We start from the raw sequence: 25,057 nt of genomic DNA, 5'->3' as shown, positions 1-25,057 counted from the left end.
ATGAGGTGTCTTGTTGAGCACTCCTCAAATGGCAAGTAGAAAGTAAGACGTTATATTCTATTTGACCCTTGACTATACAGACTGCCTGTTTTCCATCAAAAGAATTAATAATAATCCTTTTCCCTCTCAAAAGTATTCCTGTGTGGACTAAAATTATATGATTACTCCCCAAACAACAAATTATCTATGAATTTCTCTGTTCTTCGAGTATTAGCGATAAACCACTTTTAATATTCAAGAGTCCTTACTATTAATTTCATCTGGGTATCAACCCATAAAACTCTAACTGGTTAGAATACACCAGATTTCATGACTTACCACTATTACTAGAAATCTATAGCAACTAAAAGATCAGTTGATGTTCCAAATTTCCTAGTGGTAATTTTCAAATTTATTTTCTACTCATACAATGTTCAGAACTTAACACATTGAGTAACTAATTATGTTGAGTTTGAAGTTATGGCAAATTGTTTACTGCTTGGTATTATTCAGCAAATGAATACATATAAAGTTTTATGTTGTTCAGAACTCCTAAACTGCAAATCCTTGTTTCCAAGTTAACATTTTATTGGGAGGCAGTGGTTATATCCCTGTAAGTCGTGAGTATTATTTTCTAGTTTGTTTATAGAAAGTAAATATGTATATAATAATCTTCCAATCAGGTATATGGCTAGACAAGTAAAAGTCTTTGAATTTGTAATTTGCCAGATGATTTGGAACGAATATTAATTTTAGTATCTAACGTAGATATTATAATTTGCAAAGACATCTCAGAATACAATTTAAAATAATTACTTTCTCATTTAGAAAACAATCATAAAATATTTTAGTGTATGTATAATTGAATGCCTAGTTATAATTCTATATTAGGAGATAAGCCTTTTGCAGCTTTGTATTTTAGCTATATTTTCCAGCAATTTACATATTTGATATTACTTATAATAGAAACATTTCTTATGGAAGTATTAAAATTTTTAATCTTAATGTGTAATTAGTAAGTAGAACATATTTTTAGAAGTCTTATGATTTAAATATGTTGGGAGAAACTGCTATGGATATTTTTTAATTGAAGTAGAGAATACACTAAAGAAAAAGCCACTTTATTACCTTTGTCCATTTGATACAAAAATAATCAAATGGTGCTTTCTTTAGTTGACCATTTCTTTACATGTCATGTCATTGAATATTCTTTGTTCCTATGTCCTTAAATAAAATCTTTAATTATATAGTGATATTTATGAGTAGACTTTGACTTTCATACACATTAAAACATTGCAGTAACTATTTGGTTATATAGTAAGTAGAAATAAAAAAGATACGCAGCATTATGTATTTCTTTAGAAAAATTCACAATTCTGCAGTTCAAATTTAAAGTGTCTGCAAAGTCTCTCTCATATATACATTTACCTCCTCATAGTGATTAACATATATATGGTATATGCTACATGTATTTTTATATATACTATATATGTATATATACATCTATATCCATACTAATATGGTATACTATATATGTATATATACATATATACACCTATATAGAGAGATATATAGGTATATATAATATATTTATACATATATATTATGTATCATAATAAGATATATAATATGTATATATTTATACATATTATATAATATATAATATATATTATGTATATGTATGTGTATACATATATATTATTATGTATGTATTATATATTATGATATATGATATATGACATATTATATATAATTTGTTTTCTTTTTTCACACTCATGGAAACTCAAATGACTCAGCAACATTGAAAATATCTTCTTTTCTATGCAATGCCATGTTTGTCATAAACAGATATGCTTGAGTAAATTATTTTTATTTTTGCACTACCTATTGATCTAGTTATTCATGTAAACTAGTTATATTTCACAGTGTTTACCATATATATGTATGGTATATATATGGTATATACTATATATGGTACATATACTATAGGTATGGTATATACTATATATTGTATATATACTATATGTATGGTATATACTATATATGGTATATATAGTATGTATACCATATATGGTATACATATGGTATATACCATATATGGTATATATAGTATATATATAGTATATATAATATATGCCATATATGGTATATATAGTACATATAGTATATACCATATATGGTATATATAGTACATATAATATATACCATATATGGTATATATAGTATATATACTACATATACTATGTATACACCATATATACACCATATATATGGTAATATATATGTACATACTATATATAACATGGTGATATATATACACTATATATGTGTAAAATATATATACTATATATGTTATATATGCATTTATATACCATGTGGTTATATATATCATGGTAATATATATGATAATATATACTGTACAAATGATAATATATATTATATGTATTGTAATATATATATGGTAATCACTATGAAGAGGTAAATGTGATGCAGACCATGAAACGTAGGTAACTTGGACAGTTTTCTTGAAAAAGGCTCGGTGTCTAATAAGTACCAACTGATTCTTCAAGCCTTTTAGTCTACAAAGAAAATTCATTAATGTTGTTTTTAATGCAAAAGATAACTTTAAAAGGAAAGGCTCTAAGTCAAGTGGAACTTGGATTAGTTTGTCTTCCAAATACTCATTCTTATTTGTAATAACTCAAAGTGAGAACTGATCTGAGCTAGTAGACATATTTTTATTAAAATGAGTAACTGATTCTTTTTTAAAAAAAATTATTTCTTTTACGTTCTGAGGTACATATGCAAGACGTGCCAGTTTGTTACATAGGTAAACGGGTGCCATGATGGATTGCTGCACCTATCAACCCATCTCTGAGGTATTAAGGTCTGCACGTGCATTAGCTATTTATTCTGATGCTCTCCTTCCCCCTGCCTGCCCTCACCACTGACAGGGCCTCGTGTGTGATGTTCCCCTTCCTGTGTCCATGTGTTCTCATTGCTCAGCTCCCACTTATAAGTGAGAAAAATGTTGGTTTGGTTTTCTGTTTCTGTGTTAGTTTGCTGAGGATAATGGCTTCCGCTCCATTCATGTGCCTGCAAAAGACATTCATTTTTATGCTGCATAGCATTCCATGGTGTATATAAACCACATTTTCTATCATTGATGGGCATTTGGGGTGATTCTGTGTCTTTGCTATTGTGAATTGTGCTGCAATGAACATATGCATGCATGTTTCTTTATAATAAAATAATTTATATTTCTTTGGGTATTTACCCGGTAATGGAATTGCTGGGCCAAATGGTATTTCTAGTTGTAGTTCTTTGAGAAATCACCACACTGTCTTATACAATGTTTGAACTAATTTACTTTCCCATCGACAATGTAAAAGTGTTCATGTTTCTTCACAGCCTTGCCAGTATCTGTTGTTTCTTGACTTTTTAGTAGTCACTATTCTGAATGGCATGAGATGGTATGTTATTGTGGTTTTGATTTGCATTTCTCTAATCATCTGTGATGTTGAGCTTTTTTTCATATGTTTATTGGCCACATAAACGTCTTCATTTGTAAAGTGCCTGTTCATGTCTTTTGCCCACTTCTTAATGGGATTTTTTTCTTTTAAATTTGTTTAAGTTCCTTGTAGATTCTAGATAACGATAATAGACCTTGGTTAAATGGATAGATTGCAAAAATTTTCTTCCATTCTGTAGGTTGTCTGTTCACTCTGATGATAATTTCTTTTGCTGTGCTGAACCTCTTGTTTAATTAGATCCCATATGTCAATTTTTGCTTTTGTTGCAATTGCTTTTGGTGTTTTCTTCATGAAATCTTTGCCTGTACTTATATCCTGAATGGTATTGCCTCAATTTTTGTATATGGTTTTTATAGTTTTGGGTTTTACATTGAAGTCTTTAATCCATCTTGAGTTAATTTTTGTATAAGGTGTAAGGAAGGGGGTCTACTTTCAATTTTCTGCATATAGCTAGGCAGTTTTCCCAACACCATTTATTAAATGAGGAATCCTTTTCCCATTGCTTGTTTTTGTCAGGTTTGTTGAAGATCAGATGGTTGTAGACGTGTGGTCTTATTTCTGAGTGCTCTATTATTTCCATTTGCTCTATGTGTCTGTTTTTGTACCAGTACCGTGTTGTTTTGGTTACTGTCGTTTTTTAGCATAGTTTGAAGTTGGGTAGCATGATATCTCCAGCTTTGTTCTTTTTGCTTAGGATTTTCTTGGCTATACAGACTCTTTTTTGGTTTCATATTAATATTAAATCAGATTTTTCTAATTCTGTGAAGAATGTCAATGGTAGTTTTATGGGAATAGCATTGTATCTAATAATTACATTGGGCAGTATGGCCATTTTCACTATATTGATTCTTCCTATCCATGAGCATGGAATGTTTTTCCATTTGTTTATGTCCTCTCTTATTTCCTTGAGCAGCTGTTTGTAGTTATCTTTAAACAGGCCCTTCACTTCCCTTGTTGGCTATATTCCTAGGTATATTATTCTCTTTTTAGCAACTGTGAATGGGATTTCATTATAATCTAGCTCTCTGCTTGTCTATTGGTGTAAAAATATGGAATGCTTCATGAATTTGTGTGTCATCCTTGTGCAGGAACCATGCTAGTCTTCTCTCTATCATTCTAGTATTATTATATGTGCTGCCAAAGTGAGCACAACTTTGATTCTTTGTTCATCATTTCATTCTCTAAATTCGATTTGGGAAGAACAAATGTGAGGCTAATATTGGGGATAGGAGAAATTTTTCTAAGCATTCTAAGAATTTATTTGCACCAAATTGTGTAACAGAGGGCAAGGGTTTTTTTTAAAACAAACTTTATGAGTTTTGTAAAAATGCTGGTACAGTATTTTATGTAAATATAATTTTGCAAATAAATGTTTATTTTTTGTAGCAAATAAAATATATAATTTTGAATAAATCACATAACTCTGTAATTACTATTCTACCAAATAAACCTTTTCAAATAGATGTAGAGAAATAATAAATAATATGTGATCATAGAGAAAAATCAATGAAACTGGAATATAATAGATTTATTTTGTTTAGCCATGAAAATTGTGATCTCACAGACTAGGTCCTCTCAAACACTTGCTATTATGGCTTTTTAAATTCTCATTCTTTTTCATTTTGGGCAAAGGCATTTATTCTGCTTAGGAGACTATTTAGCTGTGGATAGTATGGAAGTAAAGAATTTGGATAAGGTAATCTGGGACATCATGCCTTGGAATTTGTTCCAGACTGTAGGCTTAAGAAGAAAGATGTTCATGTATGTATGATGTGTCATAGTTTACTAGCATAAACAAAGAAAGAAAATATTGAGAAATTATCTCCATGTATATTAAGCTCTGCCGTAACACTTGCTTATAAATACAAATTTATTCTGAGGCAATTGATACACTAATGAACAATTTTAGATTAATGCAAATTTCACATTTTCTTATGCATTATTTCATGTGTGGGAAACTAAATGAATGTGGAAAATTGCTCACAACCAAATCAATTCACAGACACACATAGACACAAATACACACATCATACCTCTTAAACATCTACCACTACCATTGTGTCACATGATCTTATACTATAACATTCCATCACATTTCAGATTATCATCCATCCATCACTTCAGAATAACTCACAAGCTGCAATCCTTCCACAAGTAAACTTCAGGTATTTTCTATGTATTATGTATTTATTAAAAAATGGTCATATGTAAAACTCTGTGACTCTTAATTAGGATTCTACATTTCAAAAATGTGTGTTACTAAGTTTTTAACATTATTCCGTAAGCCCTCTAGTGTTCTCAGTGCACAGTCTTGCATAAGAACACATATTTTGTGCTATAGCAAAACTGATTGACTATGGCAAAACTGACTATAGCAAAGTACATAGATGTGCTTTGCATATAAAATAGCAAGAATTCCAGACATTTTCACAACTCAACTCAAGTGGAAGAATATTAATAAAATAAATTCAGGGTTCCAAAATGGCAGCATAAAAGAAAACTATGTTCTGTCTCCACAAAGAAAAGCAAAACCAAATATACAGCGTTGAGTTTATAACCAGAAATAGACCAGGGCTCAAATATGAAGAAAGGATAGTTTGTGGGGTCACAGAGAAGTGAAAATCTCTGAGCAGATGGTAAGCGAATTGGACTTCCACATCCATGATGCCCATGCCCTCATTCTGCCCAGCAACAAGTGTGCAGAAAATTTCCCACGAACTCACTGTTTCTACACTGTAAAAGGTTAGATGAAGGTGAACAACCAGCTTCCCCATCATGTTCAGTTCCCTTGTAGGATATCTATGTCTGCCTTAATCCACAGGAAGCAGTGTGAGTGCCTGAAGAGAGTTGTATCACTGAAGACAAGCAGAGAAAATGGTTGAAGATGGGACTGCCATCCTCAGCCCTGGAAACAAAAATAAGAAAGTAAGCACATACATACATACATACATACATACATACAGGAAATAAATTGAGAAATTAAAGTCTTAACTAAAAATTCCCAGCAGGAACATGAAAATATTCATATCTGTCTATCTATGAATGATATGTGATATGTGACATTTGAGATATAGGTATAAATATATAAGTTTATATATTTATATGTGTATATGCTATCAACTTGGTTACATTCATCCATTCTTGTAAGACTAGAAAGAAGCACCGATGATCTTTTTATATTAATCGCACACATACACACAAAAAAAACTTAAAAAAAACTATGAACTTGTGATAACATACATGCTAATTAACAGTGATATTTGAGCCACATGTTGCAAGTAATAAAAACAATCATGCTTATAGACCAATGTAATAATTGAAGGTTTTAAAAATAGGACATAAGACACTATTGTTTTAATGGCATTTATAAGTCCAGCGGTCTTGATGACAAAAACTAAAACATTTACATAATTAATAGCATAACCGGAGGTTAATAAACTAATTCATAATCAGCCAGAGAATAAATATTTTCAGTTTTGCAAGCTGCATGGTCTCTGTCGTAACTACTCAGTTCTGCCTTTGTAGTAAGAAAGCAGTCACAGACAATGTGTAAACAATTTGTCATGACAATGTTCCAATTAAATTTTATTGATAGAAACAAGCAGCCTGACTGGACTTCAATTCTTTGATGCCTGGTGCAAACCATAATCATTTAATTTATTACAATTATGATAATTACTGACATTTGAAATTTAGAGAGTTGTATCACATACTGTTTTAAATTTAAAACTTACCAAATCTTCAGCAGATGTATACTATTATTAATTCTAGATGAAACATTGTGTCTTGATCGGGTTGAATAATTTGATGAACAAAAAATTATGTAGTTATGAATTAGAAACAAAAAATGATCATTTTAACTCACTATTATTCTAAATATTATGCTTAATAAGCTATGTAGTTTACTGGAAAAGAAGACATATTAGTACTTAGGGAAAATTATTTTAAATTTATGTTCTAAATTATATTTCTTAAATGGTGATTTAAGTAGAGGATATCGAATAACAAGTTAGATAAACAGCTAGTTAATATTATACTCACCTCTCATGGTTCAGGCATAAGATAGAAAGATTTATCTGATAAACTATATAAGGTCATGGCAAGAATCACAATATAAAGCCAGGTATTTGAACAGCAAACATTTTTAAGCCCTATTAAAAAATATTTAAGAATAAACTACTCAAGGAAAGAATTGACTTAAATTTTAGACACAACGCTTGGGATAAAATCCAACTAATAGGACCTAATGACTATAATCACTAAGTATAACAATGTGTAACTTTTGTGAAAATAAATATTTGCAATACTGTTACAAATTATCAGAAAACATAAGGTAGCTTTTTATTTTCTTGATGAAGCTAAATTTTAAATAAAAATAAAAGAATACTACATTATTGAATTGTTTGCTGTAACATTTCAATTGTGTTTGCTACATCATATTCAGAATATTGATGACTGGGTTTGTTGTCAAATGAACTACTCACCCATAATCCATTACTATAAAAATGGCATGTAATAGATTTTTACTCAGGCACCTTTACCAGCCAATATTCTTTTAGAATTTCAAAAGTACATCGTAATATGCAACTGAAATATCTTTCATTATTAAGCTTGATTTTGAGATATATTCCATAAATTCTGAATCTCATATTGATATATTAAATAACGTGATACTTTCTTTCATAAATCTTATAACCATTTATATAATATAAAATTATTCCCCAGAATAAAAATAATCTTGTTGCTATTCAAATCTGTTTTCTTATAATTATGTTGAACGTATTTTAAATTTCAAAATTGTGGTATTTTATTCTTATAAAAAGATGTTATTATGATTTTCTCTATAAACTTTGCTGCAGATTAAATATATAGGATGTTTCAAAATATATAAGAATATTACTCAATAAAAGATAGTTTCATTAACCTATAGGTAATAAGATATATTTGCAAATATAAAAAATATAATATTTTATTTAATGTAGAACATTTCATCACATTGTCACTTCTATTAGATTTTGAAATTATTTCATTAAATTTTCATTTCCAAGTGTGACACTTTTAAGTTATAGGTAAATGTAAAAATAACCAAAATAAGAACATTTTTAAAACCTTTTAGAAATCTAATAATGAAGACATTGTCTAGGATGTGTCACAATATAATTTATTAATACACTTATTAATAGATCTATGCCTCTTAAAAATTATTGACAGGCTTTTTCTTTGTTTTTCCTCTTAAAGCAAGCCCGTCCAACAAGTGGACCACATGTGGCCCAGGGCAGCTGTGAATGCAGCCCAACACAAATTTGTAAACTTTCTAAAAACGTTATGCGATTTTTTTGATGTTTTCTTTTCTTTCTTTTTTTTTTTTTTTTACCTTATCAGCTATTGTTAGTGTTAGTGTATTTCATTTGTGACCCAAGACAATTTTTCTTCTTCCAACATGGCCCAGGGAGGCCAAAAGGTTGGACACCTCTGTCTTAAAGAATGACTCTGCTCCATTTTATCAATTATTGAAGGCTATGTACATCATGTTGTCCTAGTATATTTTGGTTTCAGGAAGCATAGAACTATCTTGAACAGAGTAATGTGAGAAACTTTTGTGTTCTTGTTTCAGAGGTAGGAAAAGTTGGAGGACAAGAGTTCCATGTGAAGAGATATGAGGGTGGACTCAGAGAGTGCACCATTCTCTCTTCCAATCAGTGATGGTGTCCTGCTCTAGCTAAGCGGGGAATGAGTGCAGGATTTTGGAATTTGAACCACCAGTGGCAAGTTAGGTTATCCTCAGAATTGTACATCTGGTATCCTCCCAGCTCTTATTATTTCTTTGTTAAGTACTAGCCTGATTTACATGGACTTTTGACAGTTTTGAAAGATATTTGCTTCTTCCCCGAAATTAAATTACCACTGCGTGAAAATATGACTTACAGAATGGAATTATGATGAGCAAGAAGGGCAGAAGAGAAATTAAAAACACAGAAGCAGCCAGAGGTGCTGTGCTCCAATAGTAGAGAAAGATGGCATAAAATTGGTAGAATGGGATTTTTTGGACTAAAAAATATTACTAGTGGGAAATTCCTGAAAATATTAAGGAAGGAATCCAAGGATAATATGTGAGTTTGCTATTTATCTGTGTTTAAAGAACTCAGAATTAGTGTGATTTTAACATTAAGGAGACGCTGACATTAATTTATAACTCAAAATTTTAATGTGGCTCAATTACTTATATTCCAAATTTCCACTAAAATATATAGTTAAATTTTATATTATTTTTATATATCTATTTTCTTAAAACCAAACATTTTTCTAAAATAGCTGTGACTGGAAATGCTCTTGCTCCCCACCAATGTGCCTTTTCTTTTCTTCATGGGCACACAAGTTAGTACATGTTCCAGCTTCCGTTGCTGTTGGATAGTCATATAATTCTGTCTTAGCTAGTGAGATGTTGATAGCAATAATTCATACCTTTTCCATGCACAAGCCATAAAATCATCTTTGGAATATCTGTCCTCTCCCTCACCTATTGGCAGCCTTGGAGGTCAAGTGTTCTAGAGTGCTTAGCTATACAGTAGAGGAGAGACAGTGGCAGAACAAAAAAAATAACCACTATCTTATTAACATGATGATAGTTTAGAAATTATGTCATTCAGGCCTAGCTTCCCGTTATTATTGCCCAGACAATAATAAATCATGTTACTAAATTTTCTCAAACTTTTAACTTTTTCTGTATTGCAGTCCTAATCATAGAACACTTAATTCCAGTGTATAGTGAATTTGTCATCTTCCATGTACTTCAGTCAATCAGAAATAAAAAGGGCCTCCATATATTTAAAAAGAATCAAGGCAAGGAAATAAAGTGTGTGCTAATACCAAACAATAACCATTCTTATAGTTCAGTCTCATTTTATAATTTATTTTCTCTGGCAACAATATATTTTAAGGTCAGTGCTTAATGTGAGAATATTAACTGGTCTTTTTATTTTAATGCATAGACCCTAAAATATAAGATTGTGCTATATCGTCGTCTCTGTTTATTGTCAATATCTAATATTTCCTTGTCTTTGACTTTCTAATTGTGCTTTGCTCTCCCCCCAAAAACAGATAACAAAAAAAATATAGGCACAGAACTCTCAAACCATTTATTGAGAAGGAGATTTTCAAGTGAGGGTTCTTCCTTCTCTTAAGACTGGCTCAGGTTTTCTCACTCAGCAACACAGCCCATCCACAGTACATGAAGAAACCATGTCCTTTGTGGATCATGTCACTTCCCTGAACCTGGTTCCCTTTAAGCCCTTTCTGTGCCCCTCTGAATGACTGTCTCTCTTTTCATTGTCTTTTGACTCATACTGATGGCCAGTGGAATTGGGTTTAGCAGTAGAGGGAAGGTGGGAAGAGACTTTTGGGAAGATATTCCCAAATGTCTCTTCCCAAATGAACATATGCACAGTGTTTAGCCCTTTCACTATATCCAAATTAATCAACTTCTGGGCACCAGCTCTAAACTCTTATTCTGAATGTATCTCCCTAATTTTCTTATTGTGGCCTGCTGTTAGCCAAGCCCTGGGGGGAAATATAAAATAAAAATAAAATAAAATAAAATTTTCACATCATCCCCCCATGGATTCATTGATCCCTTGCAAAGAGCAGGACTGTTTTCTTCTTTCCTGGTGGTAAATGAGGATTGCATTACTAATCAGTGTTCTCTTATGTCAGGAATTGCCAAGGATATTTCTTTCAGGCGTCTTCACCAGTCTTTTTCCAAGATGCGTCTGCTAAACCTGCCAAAATGCTGAATCTCTGGATTAAACTCTTTGGAAGTGTGCTTACTTCTTTCTACAGACATGGTTGTGATTCAGCCTTACCTGAAATAAAATCAATTTTTTGGTGGGGGGAGACTACTCAGAAATTCCTGACTGCATGTAATTCTTTATATATCTCTTTCGTTTCTTGATGAAGACAAGAGCCTGTTACTACTGGCAATGGAGAAATTGTTACCAGACAAATGACTTAATCTCCATCTACTGACCCTTTCATAGTTTAGATGTTATTAAATACACTTTAGCAACTCTAGTTCAATATTTAATTACTCAAATAAACCACAGCCTATCAAAAGAGCCTCCTTTTTAGTAATCAGACATATTTTTTCATATGAATTCTCTAACACGATCCATTCTCTGCACTACAGTTTGCATAAAAACATCTGTTGTCTGTTTTTTTATTTTATATTTATTTATTTATTTTTGCTATACTAGCTTGACTGTTTTCTATTAAGTTGCATTATGGTGAGCAATTACAATGCCTAGATGGCTTCTAATCCAAAATGTATTACTTAGTTGAGTTTTATGTCAGTTGGCAGTGTCTTTCATATCTCTTTGTAAAATATACTTAAACATCATTGAGCAGCCATAACTCACCAGCATATAAAAAAAAATTGTGGAGTGTGTAATAAAATTACTGGCAGGTGTCTCCTAATGGTGATATATACACATACTCAGAAACCCACATATTTACTTAATTTTCTTTTTTCTTCCCTGGGCATAGACAACTGAACATGTTTAATAAATTTATATTCAAACTCAGATTATGACAAAATATTTTCTGTAATAACCAAGTTGATATCATTTTCCTTCATCTGCAGAAATCTATCAAGATAACTTTAACAAATTGTTTTCTATAACATGGGAAGACTAGGACAAAAAAAAGTCAAGGACAATTTCAGTATTTAAAATAAGAAAACTTTTGGATCTACAGTGGCAATAAGTACAATATGTCCTTATGAAGCAATAAAATGGATTGACAAAATGAGTGTTTTGTCCAGTTTCTGGCTTTCTGCTTGGAAAGAGGGAAAATATGCAATGCATACATTGTATGTGATGGTCTTAATATTCTTTAGAAAAACTATGTTAAAAGTAAGAATATTTTCTGCTGAGTTAGACAAAAACTTCTTATTTTTGTAGGACCTTTTCTACCTTGGATGAGAGGAATCAGGCCACAATGAACTCTGACATTTGTTTTACCTTCAGTTATTTACAGCCAATATACATTAACCTCAGAACCATAGTGAGGCATTTATAAGATATAGCAAATTTCTCTCATGATCCTTTTAAGGAAAATTGAATTACCATATATAATACTTCGATAGAACTATATCTGCAATTTTAAGCAAATTTCTTTTGCTCCTGAATAAAAGATCTGTGCTTTCCTCTGGAACGGTCATCTGTTTTTACTGCCCATTGGATGCAGTTTCAAGACTCACCAGCTCTTCATCTTCCATGTGTAATAGCAATAAGAAGGCTAATAATTCATAATTTAGCACTGCTTTTATGTCTCCTATATGTTGTATACTATAGGGATAATCACAGGCTATGACCGCAATGCCGTCCTCCATGGACATTGTCATTTTTTAGACCTCATACTCTTGATTAATGATGATTTCAGTACTTTTTAACAGTTTTATTGATGGATGATTTACAAAACATAAAGTTCATCCATCATAAGTTTAAAATTTAATGATTTAATACATTTGTAGAGCTGTGCAACTAACCACAAAATTCAGGTTTGGAATATTTTCTTATCCCAAAAGTTCCCTTGTATTAATTTCACTTAACCCCTGCTTCTCCTATTAGCTCAAGGCAAGAGCTTATCTGTTTTCTTTTTCTTTTATCTTTTCTAAAGCTTTCATATAAATGGAACATACAATGTGTACTATTTTGGATCTGAGTTCCTTTACTCATCATAATATTTTTGAGATTCATCTAAGTTGTGGTATATATCAGTAGTTATTCCTTTTAATTTGCTGAATAATATTTTATTGTATTGATATAGCACATTTTGTTTATCCCTCCACAAATTGAAGAGCATTTGAATTGTTTCCACTTTTGTGGCTATTGTCAGTAACACATTCTAAACACTTGTGTACTTGTCTTTTCTTGGATGTATATTTGGTTGTAGGGTAAATTTATATTTAACATTTTAAGAAACTAACAAACTGTTCCTGAAATTGATGTACAATTTTACATTAACCTCAGAATAATAGAATGATTTGAGTTCCTTTACATCCTTACTTTGTTTGTTTGTGTAACGATTCTAATAATATACAGAAATATCTCCTTGAAGATTTTGTATTCTCCTAATTAATAATGATGGTGAACATCTTTTCACATGCTTATTAACCACTAATAAATAAAACAAGAAAAAATTGAATTTCAAAGTTACTTTTCTCTTTTTTTCAATCTTCTGAGACTCCATTTGTAATTATGCTAAAATATTAGATGTTTTATTACAGGTCTGTGAGGTTCTGTTTATTTTTTAGGCTCAAACTTGTTTTTTCTCTCTGTATTTCACATTTTTAAAATCAATTTATATTTAAGTTTATCAATTCTTTTCTGACATTACAAATCTAAAGTTGGTTTACCTCAGTTGATTTTTAAGTTTTACTTATTGTATTCTTAAATTCCACACTTTCCCTTTCTTTTTTATAATTTCTATGCCCTCATTACAAGTTCAATTTGTTGATTTATTGTTGCCATACTTTTATTTCTTTTCAGGCATTTTTCTTTTTCATTTATCAATTTTACGTAAATTTATCTGTGATACTCTATTTGAGAACTAAGTACACTAATCAATGGATAGACATCAGGTCTTGTTGCTGCATTTGCTTCAACTATTAAATTGAATGGAATCGAAATTTTTTTCTGCAAGAATAATGCGACACTTTCTCCTTCAACTTGGTATTCCAAGTTTCTTTATTATTTACCTAAACACATATGTAACCTATAGATTATGCAGCATTGCTAGAGTTGCTGAATGAATCATTAACTTATCCAGTTCTTTACTAATTTTATCACACACTTTCTAAAAATAATTTCCTTCTGGGAGAATTGCTAAACTACTTCCAGCAATGCAAATAACCATGTCTGCAAGCCAAGTTTTTATTGTGTTGCATCAAATGGCTCAATTTTCATACCAAGAATTATTCGTAATTTTACTAAGCTGTCCTTTTAGTATTATGCCAGAATTCTTGTATTGTACTCATTCTTATACAATTTACCATTTTGCAATCCTGAAATCTTCATTATCTTACCTATTAAGCATATAAGATTACAAAATGATATTGTGATAATATGTAAAAAAGTGTCCCTCCTTTCAAATGACTTGTTATCTGATATACGTGTAAGACAGTTATGTGTTATGGAACAGAATCCATAACCTGGGTACAGTAATGCCACAAAAGAATACAAAGACAAGTCAGTATGTAACCTTATTCATTTTAAACTGTTTACATTACATTTTGCAGTTAGGAAAAGAGTAAAAGACAGTGAGTTAAACTGCAAAATATAATATAATATGTCTAGGTTTTACCATAAAAGAAGCAAGAAACACAAAATTGGTAACATGCTCACTTTTCTTCCTGAATTTCTAATACTATTTGTCCTAATTTAGTGGGGTGGATATTCTACGTAGCATTCCCAGAATATAATGGGCTATAATGCTTTGCCATCCAGTAGACCACCTTTTTTTTCCCCCATGGAATTTAGATCTTTCAATAAACTTTACTCTTTCTCTGAGTCCTGGCTTTGGGTGTGCAAATTATTATAGCAATTAACTCATATAACTATATAATATGTTTTCTTCCAGAGGTATGGCATACAAACATACCCCCTAGGATACTTAGCATCTATACCACAGTTAGTAACAAGCATTTAAAAACTCAAGCAAATAAACAAAAGCAATAACAGTTTCAAGGTGGAGATGATTTATGTCTAGAAGCTAAGAGTAGAAGAATGTCATCTCACGTGATCGGTTAGTGCAGTATATTTGGCTTTCTCTTGTTGGTCCTAAAGTGAAAACTGGAGGCAGGGAGCAAAAATGCACTCAAGTTAGTTAGACCAAGTGTAGACCCCCTGGAGCTGATTGCTGCACAGGTTGTGGATTGGATTTCTGGTCTGGTTGGTGAAGTTGTCAGTCAGAGTTCTCTTTGTATATATGGTCTCACCATTGCACATTTATATATTTATTTCTTAATCATAATGTTGTTACTTTAATTTTGTATACTTTAAAATATATGTGAACTTTTTACTTTTTTAATTTGTATGGGTTCATAATAGGTGTATATATTCACAGCACTTTAAAAACCTCATTTTAGATCTATGACAAATGTGTCTGAAAAAATAATATAACCACATATATGTGCATATAACACAAACGACAGAAGAATCAAATATCCTTGCTATACTGTCACTCAACATCACCACAACCATCTCTTTATTTTTATCCATGAGGATTATTTCTCTGAAATCTAACTTAAACATCACACACTGGTTCCTCGCGAGCAAAGCCTCTAATTTCTCCATCTGCCACCGTCCCCTAATCTATATTACTATATTGCATATCAATTCATATCCTATTTTGCTCACTTCCAGGGAAAATGCCATATAAGTTTTCAGTGCTATGCCTTTTATGCAACCATTTAAATTAGTTTGGCCATGAAAAAATGGTGAAAGTGATGGTGTGCCCGTATCTAGCAAAGGCTCAAAATACAAACGATTTGAGGAATTTTTGCTTATCAGTTGGTGATTCTACCACTGCCATGAGAAGGACTTGCCTATACTAAACTTCTGGCTTCAGGAGGAGTTAGAGAACACATAAAAAACCAGGCAAAATGCAGATACATAACTAAGTTCAACAAATATTAGCCAAAATCAATGTAGATTGGTCAAGCCATGACATAGCCTACATACAGATGTATGCTATGTTTTGGGTGTATTTTTACAAAGCAAAGTCTGATGTACAGTTTGAAAATTGCACTGAAGCTATATGAGTTTGTGTCTATATCAGGAAATACATTTCCCTGGATTCCTCTCTGCTACTGCAAAAGATTTTAGTCTCCTGAGACTTCACATGCCATGAGAATTAGATCTTTAGACATGTGTCTAATAGATTCCATTGATTTGAAGTGATAAACATTTTTTTCTCTTACTTTCTAGACAGAGCCAAATGGTCACAGCCTGTACTAGGTTCCTAGGTTAAGCCCCTGAGGGAAAGAGCCTAAAGAGTTATTTCTCTATGTATTTATATGTCAAAAGGAATAAAGCCACAGAAAGTGAAGATGTCTTTGTGCCCTAAAAACTCAGACACATTCAGCCTTCAGGCTACTACAGAAAATCTTTTTACATACTATAGATTTGGAATAAAGACTCAGGTCCTTTACTTTTCCAAGGAGATCTTTTCAGGTGGAGTTTGGGAAAACTGTCTCCTTCCCCTTGTAAGCAGAGCATACTTTTATCCTATAGAGTGCCTGGCTTGCCTATAGAGTACCTGGCTACTTTTGTAGGGAGAATTACATTGAATTCTCATTGCATCATCCCAGCAGTAAGCATGAGAACAATGGGGGAGACAATGCACTCATTATTTACTGTGAGTAATAAAGAACAAATCTGTCTCTGTCTCAGGCACAATGTGTGTGCATTTGGGATAAAATTATGAAAAATGAATATTCAAAAGCCACTAGCCTAACTTAATTACTTGAAATAAGATAGAATTGAACCCTTAAAAATACAACAATCTTCAGTTTTTAGATCTGAGCCAGTTCTGTATGCTATATGCTTTGAGAGTTTTAGGGAAAAATATGTATTTCTGTGCAGTAGCAGATAAAAAGAAGTAATCCTTAAACCAACCATTTAACCAATTGAATTAGAATTAGGCTATGGTAGACTAACACTCACAAAAACAACACTGTTTTTGAATGTTGAGAATGGAAAACAGTATACTAACAAATACATTCTAATACTGATAAGCCATATGGTAAGATTCAATTTAATAAAATTTAAACTAAAATATGTAGGTCAAAATTTCGCTATGTAATATATACATGAATGTAAGGAAAATATAACAACATGAGAAATAATAATACCTAACAGGGTCCAGAATAATGCTAAAGGCCTTTTATACAAATAAATGAAGAAATGAATGAATAAATATAAGAGCCCCTGAGTACAGAAATAATAATGTAGGAGAACAACTAATCAAAAAATGATGAATACACAGTGATTAAGATATTAGCTAATTTGATTGACATTTTTCACATGGAGAACACCATGAAACTGGAGTCACAAATTAATCACAAACGACAAATGAGAAGTTGTCATTAAGAACCACTGACTCAGGATTTAATGTTTTAAATTGCAAGCTAAGATAAACAATGTGTAAATATGAGGGCTTACTTTTTTTTGGAAATAAAAAGCCATATTTTTGTTACCCACTTGTTCCTGGCAAATTCTTTTAGGAAATGAGAAATAACAGATGGGCTTAATAAAACAGTACAGAATCTCCTTCAGGAAACCAAGGAGGGTAAACCCATTGTAGAAATTAAGCAAAAATAAAGACATAGGAGATAATGAACAATACAATCAATTCAGGAACTTCTTAAAAGGGAAAATAATTGGCACAGAAGAATTGTGAGAAAGCAGCATTGAGAGACGTGCAGCAAACTGGGACATAAGTTTGGGTTTTTATTTTATCTGACTCAGAAAAGTCTTGCTCATGATCACAAGTGGTTTTGGGTTTTCAAGGTAAGCTGTGGGTTGTCTGATTGATTGCCTTCAGGAAGTCAACAGAAATGCATCTTTCCTTCTAACAGTATTTATATTATCTCATTTATTTTCTATTATAGAAGGTGAGATTATAAAATAGTGGGAGAAAGTTTTGTTTTTTTTTGTTTGTTTGTTTTGCTTTTTTTTTTTTTTTTGAGACAGTCTCACTCTTGTTGCCCAAGCTGGAGTGCAGTCGTGTGACCTCTGCTCACTGCAGCCTCCACCTCCCAGGTTCAAGCAATTCTCCCGCCTCAGCCTCCCAAGTATCTGAGATTACAGGCGTCCACCACTATGCCCGGCTAATTTTTTGTATTTTTAATAGAGATGGAGTTTGACCATGTTGGCCAGGCTGGTCTCTAACTCCTGACTTCAGGTGATCCACCGCCTCAGCCTCCCAAATTCCTGGGATTATAGGCGTGAACCACTTCACCTGGCCCCGGAGTAGTTTTATACCAAGATTCATGAAATTAATGTTACATATATGTGTATATTTAGATACTTGATAAATAAAGTTAAAATTTCAGGTTCTCGGAGGTGCAGAGACAATGAATGTATTCTGAAGTATACCCAGGTAGGAATTGAATTTGCTAATAAAAGGCCCTAATAACATATAGATCGAATCATTATAAAGCCTAAAAGGATAAAGTTGTTTCTAAGGTTAATGAGTCCAATGATTACATTTTCTCTTTCTCTCATTCTTCTGCTCTGCCTCTCTATTTACTCTTTTCGATTCAAAATGTTTTTTCAAAATAATAAAGACATTTGGGGAAATTCATAGTAAATACAAACCCTGGGGATCACATACATTAAAATACATAATTATGTAATTTTGCTATAGATATGTTAATTGGCTCTTACTTGATGCCCAATATTCAATTCTGGCTTATTAATTTGCTTAAAGATTCACTCTTAAAATTATGTTATCATTCTGATTCATTTCTCATAGAAATCATAACTGTTAGCCGGGAAAGAGCTCCATCAACTTAACTGTTTATATAGCCTGAGAATTTTAAGATCCCTATTCCCAATGTTGTAGATATACTACCACCACAACCCCAAAGAAAAACATTCAAAAATACATTTTCTGATCACTGTATACTATAATGATTCAAAATCCATAAAAGAGAATGCAAAATAAATTTCCTAATTATTTGATGCTATAACTATATTCAAGTCTTTATGCTCACCCAAGTTATCTATGAACACATCAGCTACCTTAATTTTGTTTTCCATAACCACAGGCTCAACTAACATGGAAATGAGTGTGGCCATCTGAACTCTTGAGACACTCTTAAGTGAGGCTAAGGAAGCCTTAGTAATACAAAGTCGAAAGTGCATAATAATTAAAACAATGAATGAAAACTTTACGAAAAGCTCTGCTACAGGTCTGTTGACTTTCTTTGTTTAGGAGATTGCATAAAAGTGCAAATCATACTTAGAATATAAAACATTAGTCATCGCTATGCACACTAACATTTTCCGTCTTGGATCTTAGGTAATTTGAGGAATAAATTGGTGTCATTTGCATCCTATTCCAGAAGACAAACCTGCTGCTATTTTATCCAGTATTTTATTGTAAGATTTGTTTTGCTTTCTACCTTATTTTTCTCAACCCAAATTTTTATTAAATTTAATTGATTTTGCCCTATTTGCAAGTTTATTTGGAAAACACTAAAATGGATATTAGTTTAGAAAATGGACTTTTCTCAGCTGTAGCATTAGTATGTGTTTTGAAAGAGATTAGTAAATATTTTTTTCTTTGCTATTTAAATACAGAGGTTGAACATATTTCCAAAAGTCTTGGAACTATAGTACTATTTGTGCCCCCATATTTGATAGTTTTACAGAGTATTTATCAGAAAAAAATAAAAACTTTACAAAATCTGATTCAATTCTTCAAAATGGGAAAGGATAAAAATCACACCTTAATGAGTAGAATTTAGTTTTATTTTTTACTATAATTATACAAGTGTATTCTTCAAGCTCAGATTCTTAAATCAACACATGGTCTATAATGTACTTACTTGTCTTCCTATTACCAACAACATGCATTCATTCACTGAATGTCAAGTGACCAATATATGTCAGGCATCACACTTATATAAAAACATGAAAAAAGGAACTCTTTAAAAATAAACTTACAGCAATCAGTGGGTTTTTATATGAAAATTAACTCTTTGGTATAAACCTTCTACTACTGAAGTAATCATTAATTTAATGGTCACTTTATCGGCAAACTGTACAATTTATCTTAAAATAATATGAAAATGTTAATGCAGAGGTAAAGTTAAATGTATCTGAATGTATTTAAAAATTCTATTTTCTGAGGTGTAGTTAGACAAATTATAAATCTAGTCACCAAATCCGTCTTGAAAACCAGTAGAAAAACCTATAGCAATGCTGGCTTGGAAACCATGTGAAATTAATATTGCCTTTGGATTGCAAGTGATTTAAATACTGTGATAAATGTTTCAATAACTATCATTAGTATCTGCTGATGGGTGGTGCTGAAGAGTGAAATAAGTTATTTTATTTAAAGCATTTAATTTTTTTCTGTTTTTCTGATTTGTGTAAAAATTTGTTATTGCAACTTATATCTTTAATATATATTAAATAATCTTGTAATCACTACTACACAATAGTGAGAAGAGGCATTGCTAGGAGATCATTAGGAGATTATGTAACAAATATATGTGTTTCTAATTTTTTTCCCCAAAGTGGAAATAAATTGTTTATAAACTGCTTAAAATCCACATTAGGAGAAAGTGGTGAGAAAACAGACCAGAAAAGTTCATTTATTCATCCACATAGCTTGGGAAAATATCCCAACTGGAAGCTCCCAATGATGATCAGACAGAGCATATGGCACAACTTGAACTCCAACCTCCAACCTCACTAGTTTTCCCCAGTGTTCTGTATCAAACAAGGCATAGTGCCTCTGATTCTTCTCACATTCTATTATTAATATTCAATACATTCTTCCTCCTTTTAAATATAACTTAATCTGTCCAGTCTTTCCTAAATTATACTTTATTATGATAAACTGTTCAATATCCCTCATCTAAAATTTTTACTTCTAAAAATTTCTAAAAGCTCAAAACATTTTTTTCTAACACATTTGGTGGGGGAAAATAGAAGGCAAAATTAACAGGTGTGTCTATATTGTGTTTAACATCCTCTGGAGGTGTTGGGAGATATATTAAGCATTTTGTGGATTTTCAGAAGTCCAGCAAAATATTAATTTCGATAATTTCCTGGCCCAATTATTTCAGATATGTCAGAGATGAATTATTCTGATTATATTTTTTAGAGAAAAAGAAAGTTTCTAACGGTAGCCCCCAGTCCAACAATTTTTTTTGTCATGCACGAATTCCTGAACCATTAAAGAAAAGGCTGTTGTTCAGCCAATCTTGGACTCACATCAATCTACATAGAGCATGATTATATGCTTAGCAATTTAATGATATCTTTTAAAAAAAGATAAACATTAATCAACAACAAAAGCATTAATAATAAACTGATCAATACCTACATATTGAGAATGACTCATTCACCAGCTAATCTGAAGAGGTAGGAATATTTACACCACATTTGAGAAAGAAATAAGAAGTTCAAATATAAAAGTGTTTATTTCTTTATAATGGGGATATGTAATCTAAAATTAACTACAGATGATATACATCTTGCAGAGGAATGAATATTAATATACACTTTTTGGATTAAATCTCTACTTATACAAGCTTTATTCATCATATTGAAGCCCAAGTATGTCTTCAAATAGGGAAATATATATTTTGCTTAGACTTGAATCAGGTGTTGGCAACACGTTTCTCTATGTAGTTTAATGAGTTCAAAGAAAATGTAAAAGCTAAAATCAACATTCAGGATTTTAACTTTCTGTGTATTCCCTCTCTTTTATGTGTGTATATTTCTTTCTGTTTGTGTAAATTAAGGTGTATATGTATGTGTATAAAGTATGTGTATGTATATATATGTGTGTATATATAGTATACACACATATATACTTTACATGTGTGTATGTGTATACACAATAATTTAACTATAGGTGTATGTGTGTGTATAAACTATTGTATGTGTATAAAGTATGTGTATATAAACTTTATATACATACATATACATATATATACACAAAAAGTATGTATGTGTGTATATATGTGTATAGGAGACAAATGTTTTAGAAATAAGCACATAGAGAAAAATAAGTACAACAGGTGTTATTACAAATTCAGTATAAATAAACTATAATAATATATTATTTCACAGCATAATAATGTTTAGGATTGAATTTTATAAATGTTTTTCTAAAACATGATAACATAAAAGGAGAAACAAAATTCTTATATCATAAATTGATAAGCATCTTTTCTCTGCCACAGCTTATATGTGACATTAAGCACACTGAAGTTTTAATTAATTTTAAGATTTGTGACCAAAATATGCAACTTCATTTAGTGGAAACTCTTTCTGAATTATTTTATATGATGCAATTATAAAAAAGAAAATAATTTATAAAGAAACTCATATCAAATGATGTATATACTAATTAGATTACAGATAAGAATAAAAAATTATATTAATGTTTCATGAAAGCAAAGATCATATATTATATCAAATTAGTATAAATAGCCTAAGCAGAAAGTTTTAGAGAATGTATTTATTGCATACTTCTCTGTTGCTCAAATATGTAGGGATATAAACTGAGTCAAGTTGAGTTGCAATATTAGTTTTATCCACCTGATTATGTGTAGCATGCATAAACAGGAAAGATGGGAATTTAAGTGAAAATGTGAGATATCTATAATAGATGTTATGCATAAATTTGCAGGCTATTTAAAATGTCTAGCTTCTTAAAACTCATTTTGTAAAGTTTCATTCAAAAATATTTACTCAGAAGAGTCTGTGTTCTGTCTCTGTACCAGTTTTGTATGGAGTTAAAAAGAAATGTAAGGCATGTCTGATTTTTTTCTCCCTAATACATCTTAATTTTAATTCATTTTTACATGTGAAAATATTAGAAATGAAAAGTAGTAAATGTTCTTGAGTGAGATGGTACAATTCAAAAATGTATTCCGGGAAGTGAGAAATGATTAGAAATTGGTTCCACTAGTCAAATATATTTGTATGGTGAAAGTTGAGCCTTAAATTTGCGAACACAGTTCAAGGTGTAACATGGATGGGTGGAAATTATGAACAGGATGATTACAAAGGCAGATAAACTGCATAATTGAGGTGGAGATACAGGAAAAGGCAAAGATTAACATAGCCTGGAATGAAGGAAATTCGTAGGTAAAGCCATAGAAAGTAAGAGGACATAATGTGGAAACATTCACTCTGCAGCAATTGACCTGTGCCAAATACTGACTGTCCGGGTTAATTCAATGTGTCAACTTGGCTGGGCCACAGTGCCTAGATATTTCCTCAAACATTATTCTGGATGTTTCTGTGAGGCTATTTTTGGATGAGATTAACATTTAAATCAGTGGATTTTAAGTAAAGCAACTCCCTACATAATGCAAGTGGAGGTCCTCCAATCACCCGAAGAAAACAGAGATTGGCTTCCCCTGAGCAAGAGGAAATTCTGCAGAAGACTGAATTCAGACTTGAACTGCAATATAAGTATTTTTTTTTTCTGGGTCTCCAACTTGATGACTTTTGGACTTGAACTGCAACATTGGCTCTTTCTGGAGTCTTAACCTGATGCCCTTTGTACGTGAACTATAGTATTTGCACTTCTCTGGGTTGCCAGCCTGCCAGCCTACCCTGAGATTTTGGACTTACCAATTTCCATAATTGTGTCAACCAAGTCCTTAAAATAAATATCTTTCTGTGTACACATACATATATTGACCAAAGTCCATGTGTTTCTCTGGAGAACCCTAATTCAGAGATCTTGGACTTTTCTATTTCTGAAAAAACATATGTAAACCCTGTAACTTTTCCCTAAAAATTAGCCTGAAACCATAAAAATCTATTCTCACAATAAAATGCTTTAGAGTACTGTGAATTTTTAATAGAATTCTAAAGTAACATGTATTAATGTTTTGCACTTTTCTCTCAATGACGGCAGTACATGTAGGTAAGACCACATACGTAAGTTAGATTTTTTAAATACGTGATATTTGCTATGGTTTTCAAATAGTTCAATAGTACGTAGCATAAGTAGATATATAGAGAGTTGTAAAACAAAATCGTTTAATAATTTTGATTGATTGTAGTTTTTTTCTAATTTCTCACTCTTATTTAGTACACCATCATTGCTGTTTTAAAAAGATTTCTGCCTAATTGAAATGACTATATTTCTGCTAGTAACCTTCAATAAAAATGTCTTGAGATTTAGCAATTAGTACAAGATCTATTGAAAGACCTAGAAATAAAACTATGAAGGATTTTCTACAATTGAAAAATCAAGATTCGAATCGAATTTAGTTCCTTATAGATTCTGAATATCAAACCTTTGTCAGACGCATAGTTTGTGAAGATTTTCTCCCATTCTGTAGGTTAGCTGTTTACTCTCTTGATAATTTCTCTTGCTATGCAGAAGCTCTTCAGCTTAATTAGGTCCCACATCAATTTCTGTTTTTGTCGCAACTGCTTTTGAGGACATAGCCATAAATTACTTGCCAAGGCCAATAAGGAAGAGAATTTTGTTGGAAAAGCTGTGGAGAAAAGGGGCCTTTACTCACTGCTGGTGGGAATGTAAATTAGTCCAGCCACTGTGGAGAGCAGTTTGGAGATTGCTCAAAAAATGAACTAACATTCAATCCAGCAATCCCATTACCCAAGGAAAATAAATTGTTCCACCAAAAGGGTACATACACCCATATGTTCATTTCAGTGCTATTCACAGTAGCAAAAACATGGAATCAATACCGGTGCTCATCAACAGTCAATCTGATAAAGAAAATATGGTACACATATACCATGAATACTATGCAG

At 31.5% G+C, this 25,057-nt stretch overlaps 1 non-coding gene across 1 annotated transcript; it reads right to left on the bottom strand.

The window, feature by feature from the left end:
• Positions 1-4,555: 4,555 nt before the first annotated feature.
• On the bottom strand, positions 4,556-4,662 carry LOC129481365 (U6 spliceosomal RNA). The gene has a single exon (XR_008657375.1). It is a non-coding gene; the product is annotated as a U6 spliceosomal RNA (small nuclear RNA).
• Between the last annotated feature and the right edge of the window lie 20,395 nt (positions 4,663-25,057).

Source organism: Symphalangus syndactylus, chromosome 4 (genome assembly GCF_028878055.3).
Source record: "Symphalangus syndactylus isolate Jambi chromosome 4, NHGRI_mSymSyn1-v2.1_pri, whole genome shotgun sequence".
In the NCBI taxonomy this organism is placed as follows: domain Eukaryota; kingdom Metazoa; phylum Chordata; class Mammalia; order Primates; family Hylobatidae; genus Symphalangus; species Symphalangus syndactylus.
This window is presented reverse-complemented; position numbering and strand designations above follow the sequence as displayed.